We start from the raw sequence: 6074 nt of genomic DNA, 5'->3' as shown, positions 1-6074 counted from the left end.
TCTCTCTCTCTCTCTCTCTCTCTCTCTCTCTCTATATATATATATATATATATATATATATATATATATATATATATTTTGTTTTTCGAGACAGGGTTTCTCTGTGTAGACCTGGCTGTCCTGGAACTCACTCTGTAGACCAGGCTGGCCTCAAACTCAGAAATCCACCTGCCTCTGCCTCCCAAATGCTGGGATTAAAGGCGTGCACCACCACCACCACCTGGCTTCCCCCTCACTCTCTTGTCCTATAGTTCAAGACATAGAAGTCACAACTACTTATTTGGCAGTATGTCTGTCCATGTGCCATTAGGCTTCCCACCATGATACTAATGGACTCTCTGAAAGTAAAAGCCAGACCACAATTAAATATCACCTTTACATCATGTTTTCCTACAAGTTCTCTTACAAAAGTCTCTCTCTCTCTCTCTCTCTCTCTCTCTCTCTCTCTCTCTCTCTCTGTGTGTGTGTGTGTGTGTGTGTGTGTATGTGTGTGTTTAATTTGGATTTGAAATCATTCTTTCATCACAAATTGGTGGATAGAGATATTGTCAAATTAGTTGCTATCAGCAGTACTGAAATGGCATGAAAATGGGCTGGAGTGATGGTCCAGTGTCTAAGAGCACTGGGTGCTCTGTCAGTGGACTCAAGTTTGATTCTCAGTACCTACAGGACTAGTAACCATGTGTAACATTGTTTTCTGTTGAACAGTGATTTGGTCAGGCTATTGATACAAATAAATAAATAGAATGGAATGAGAATGAAAATTTGTACCAATAAACTGAGGTTGGTCTTAGAAGGAATGTGAATTTATATTTTTTATGACTTTGAAAATTTTCCTGAGAGGATACTGAAGGTGTTTGGAAAACTGGAGTATAATTACCATTGAGTGATGAGAGATTGAGGGGCTGTTCTAGTTAAAACATGGCTGCATGGTTTGGGAACTTTTTAGTCTGTCTGTTGGTCTGTCTATCTGTCTGCCTGCCTTTCTCCATCTCACTGTGTCTGTCTGTCTCTCTGTGTATGTGTGTGTTTGTGCATGTTTGCATGCACAGGTATGCACATGTATGTAGGTGTTCATGATGGACTCAAACTAATCACAAGTGTTGGCCCTGCAGCTACTGTGTCATACAGTTTAAACTTCCTGTTGTAAGGGTTGGAAACCAAGTCTTGTGCTCTGAAAGAGCAATGATTGCATTTGCAACAAGATAGATAAACTCCCAGCCTAACCAACTAAAGGGCACAGAGACAGTGTCCAAATCAACAAATTCAGAGGTGAAAAGAGAGGTATAACAACAGAAATGGAAGAAATTCAAAAAATCATCAAATCCTACTAGAAAAGCCTAGTTGCAACAAAAGTGGGAAAATCTAGATGAAATGGAAGATTTTTCTAGACGGATACCAGGTACCAAATTAAGTAAAAGTCAGGTAAACTGTATAAAATGTCCCATAACTATTAAGAAAATAGAAGCAGTAATTAAAAACCTCCCAACCAAAAAACGCACAGGGCCAGATGGATTTATGAACAATTCTATCAGACCTTCAACAAAAGTTAATACCAATATTCCTCAAATTATTTCACACAATAGAAATAGACAGGACAGCTGGGCATGGTGGTGCATGGCTTTAATCCCAGGACTTGGGAGGCAGAGGCAGGTGGATTTCTGAGTTTGAGGTCATCCTGGTCTACAGAGTGAGTACCAGGACAGTCAGGCAACCAACCAACCAACCATCCATCCATCCATCCATCCATCCATCCATCCATCCACCCATCCATCCAACCAACCAACCAATCAACCACACAAAATACTCAATAAGATCGAATACCACATCAAAATCATCATTCACAACGATCTACTAGGCTTCATCCCAGGGATACAGTGATGGTTCAATATATGAAAATTCATCAACATAATACACTATATAAACAAACTGAAAAACAAAAATCACACGATCACATCATTAGATGCCAAAAAAAGCCAAGGACAATATGCAGCACCCCTCATATTAAATGTCATGGAGAGATCAGGAACACAAGGCATGGAACTATACATAATAAAAGCCATATACCTTTGCGGTAAATCTCCACAANNCAAATATGCCCCTGCAATGAAAACGCAACACAATTAATATGATTACATGCTGTGTGCCTAGATTGGGCAGATCTACCACTAGACTACCATCTTCCACAGCTTATGAGACCCCTTAGAACTTGCAGTTTCTCCAGGCCATGTGCTTCTGTTCCTCTTCTCTTTCTTCCTCCTCCTCTGCATCCTCTCCCTCTTCCACTTTCTCCTTCTCTCCCTCTCACCTTCCCTTTTATCTGCCCAATCATCAGCTCTCCTTTATTTTACAATTTAAGGTGGGAAGAAGGTTTACTGAAAATCACCTGAGTGCTGACTCATTCCTTGTTGGCAACCTCTCACGGGACAATGGAATATAATCAAATTTAACATTAAATATAATTATCCCAGAGCTATCCACAATGATATACAGCAAAACAACAGCCAACATCAAAGGAAATGGGGAGAAACTTGAAGCAATCCCAATGCCTTAGTTAGGGATTTATGCTATGAAGGAAAACCATGACCAAGGCAACTCTGTTTTTTGTTTTTGTTTGTTTGTGTTTTTGTTTTTCAAGACAGGATTTCAATATATAGCCCTGACTGTCCTTGAACTCACTCTGTAGACCAGAGGCTGGCCTTGAACTCAGAAATCCTCACTTGCATGCCTCCCAAATGCTGGGATCAGAGGCATGCACCATCACTGTCCAGCTGACCAAGCAACTCTTATAAAGACATCATTTACTGGGGGCTGGGTTACAGGGTCAGAAGTTAAGTCCATTGTCATCAAGGCAAAACATGGCAATATCCAGGCAGGCATGGTGCTGGAGGAGCTGATAATTCTACATTTTCATCTGAATTCTGCTAGCAGAATCCTGGCCTCCATGCACCTAGGTTGAGGGTCTTAAAGCCCACACCCACAGTGACACACTGACCCCAACAAGATCATACCTACTTCAACAGGGACACACCTCCTAATAGTGCTACTCCCTGGGCTGAGCATAAACAAGCAACCACACCCATTAAAACCAGGAACAAGAACTGGATGTTCATTCTCTCCTTATGTGTTTAATATAGTACTTGAAGTTCTAGGTAGAACATTTAGTCAACAAAAAGAGATCAAGGGGATACAAATTGCAAAGAAAAGAGTCAAGTTATTACTATCTGAAGATGATATGATAGTATAGTTAAGGGACCTCCAAAATTCCTCCAGAGAACTCCTACAGTGGATAAATAACTTGAGCAAAGTGACTGAATATAACGTTAACAAAAATAAATTCGTAGCCTTCCTTTATAAAATAATATCAGGCCAAGATTTAAAAAGTGTGAATCATTCTTCACAATAGCCACAAATGATATGAAATATTTTGCTATAAATCTAATCAAGCAAATAAAAGATCTATATGACAAGATCTTCAAGTTCCTTAAAAAAGAAATTGAAGAAGACCTCAGAAGATGGAGATTTCCAATGCTCATGGATTAGTAGGATTAGCATAGTAAAAATGTGCTTCATTTACACAATGGAATAGTATTCATCTATTAAAAATGAGGACATCATGAATTTGGCAGGCAAAAGGATGGAACTATAAAATTTTATACATATTTATGGTATGTATTCACTGTAATTGCATATTAGTGAAAAAGTACAGAATACCCAGGATACAATCCACCAATCATAAAAAGTTTAACAAGAAGAAAGGACCAAGTGAGGATGTTTGAATCCCACTTAGTGGGGGTGGAAACAATCATGGGAGTTGGAGGGAGGGTGGGATCTGTGTGGGAGAGGTGACAGAGGAGGGAAAATGAGGGCAGGATCAGGTAAGGGGTGAGGGAAGACAGCAGAGAGACCCAAAGCAACAGGAGAGTGCATGGAAATATGCATCTGTGGGCGCGGAGGCATGGGTAACCTCTAGAAAGTTCCAGAGGCTCCCAGGACTAAATGGGGATGAACTTAGTTGAAATGCCCAACAGTGGGGTATTGGAACCTGAAAGATCACCTCTAGTAGATAGACAGTTCCTCCAGTGGAGGGATGGGGGTCACCAAACTACCTTCCAAATTTTGACATAGAATTGTAGCTGACTAAATAAATGAGTGATACAAATGGAGCAGAGATTCTCAGAAAGGGTATCCATAGACCAGCCCAACTTGGGATTTATCCTATGGGTGGGCACAAAATCCTGACAATATTTCTGATGCCATGTTGTGCTTGCAGACCCAGCCAGCAGCTAATCGAGACAAATGCAGACACTTACAGCCAACCATTGGACTGAGGTAGGGGACCCCTGTAGAAGAGTTAGGGGAAGGATTGAAGAAGCTGAAGGTGATGGCAACCCCATAGGAAGACCAACAGTATCAACTAACCCACACTCTTGAGAGCTCCCAGAGTCTCAATGTAGTGCCAGACAAGAAGATTACACAGGAATTTAAAAAAAAAATTAAAAATGGCAGCATATCGAGATATAGTATATTAAATTAAAAATCCAGATTCTGCTTATTGATGTTGGTTTAAAGCAATGCGATACAATGGGTTGTTTTATTTTGTATAGTTTGAAAAACTAAAATATATACATGGCATACATATATCATACAATTGATACATGTTGAGAGCTCCAATGTCCTTCTGCCTTGAGTTCTGAGGTGAATGATTCCAAGACGATGGCTGTTTTGAAAATGCCTTTACCCTGGACTGGAGAGATGGCTCAGCAGTTAAGAGCACTGTCTGCTTCTCCAGAGATCATGAGTTCAATTCCCAGCAACCACACCAAGACTCACAACCATCTACAATGGAGTGTGAAGCCCTCTTCTGACATGCAGATATACATGCAGATAAGATCAATAAATACATCTAAAAAAAAAGGGCCAGAGCTGCCAGCAGGGTAGCCACTGCCGCTGGTTTGTTAAAGCTGCTGGAGCAGCCCCGAACCAAGTTCTAGGGCTCTCTCGTGGGCCCTCGACCTCCAGCCCTTTGCAAGTGTTAGCCAAGAGGGGTGGTGGCAGGATGAATGTGGGCACAGCACACATTGGAGGTGAACCCCCAATACATGGGTGATGAAGAGCTGCGGCATCTGGCTCTCCTACGTGCTGGCCATCGGACTCCTGCATGTTGTGCTGCCGAGCATTCCCTTCGTGAGTGTCCCTGTCTTCTGAACCCTCACCAACCTTATCCACAGCCTAGGCATGTGCATATTTCTGCACACCGTGAAAGGGACACCCTTCGAGATTCCAGACCAGGGCAAAGCAAGGTTGCTGACCCACTGGGAGCAGATGGACTACAGGGTCCAGTTCACAGCCTCTAGAAAGTTCTTAACCATCACGTCTATTGTGCTGTACTTACTCACCAGCTTCTACACCAAATATGACCAAGTCCATTTCATACTCAACACTGAGTCCTTGATGAGCATTTTCATTCCCACACTGCCCCAGCTCCATGGAGTCCTGATCTTTGGAATCAATAAGTACTGAGAGCTGGGTGTGGTGGCGCACACCTTTGATCCCAGCACCCGGGAGGAAGAGGCAGGCAGATTTCTGAGTTCGAGGCCAGCCTGGTATACAAAGTGAGTACCAGGACAGCCTGGGCTATACAGAGAAACCCTGTCTCGAAAAAAAAAAAAAAAAAAAACAAAACAAAACAAAACAAACAAATAAAAAAAAAAAAAAGTACTAAGGTTGTAGCCCCTTCCCCAGCCAGGTTGGCAGGGGAAGGGTGGAAGGCCTTTGCTGTGACGCTGAAGACTGGAAGGAGCCTCTGGACACTGCCAGAGATGCGAGTGTGCCCTGGGCCTGGCTTCCCCCTCACTTCCCCAGTAGCCGACTTTGGAGTAGTTTGTAGGGGTGGGGCCCTTGGGCTCTAACCCATTCTGAAGTTTGTTTGTTTTTATCTTTTTCCTTCTTTTCCTTTTGCCTTTTGAATAGAGATGCCATGGTGGTGGTCAGGAAAGGGGCTGTGTGTGGGCCTGAGAAATTGGGACAGGAAGCCAGAAAAACCCCCCGTTGGCTTGTTTACCCTCGGGGAG

The 6074-nt window shown here is 42.5% G+C and overlaps 1 pseudogene; it reads left to right on the top strand.

Annotated features, from left to right (window-relative positions):
• The first annotated feature begins 5056 nt into the window (after positions 1-5056).
• Positions 5057-5523, top strand: LOC110337435 (annotated as a pseudogene).
• Positions 5524-6074: the final 551 nt, after the last annotated feature.

Source organism: Mus pahari, chromosome 1, assembly GCF_900095145.1.
Source record: "Mus pahari chromosome 1, PAHARI_EIJ_v1.1, whole genome shotgun sequence".
NCBI classification, from domain to species: Eukaryota; Metazoa; Chordata; class Mammalia; order Rodentia; family Muridae; genus Mus; species Mus pahari.
Note: the sequence above shows the minus strand (reverse complement) of the source record. Positions and strands in the feature narration are given on the sequence as shown.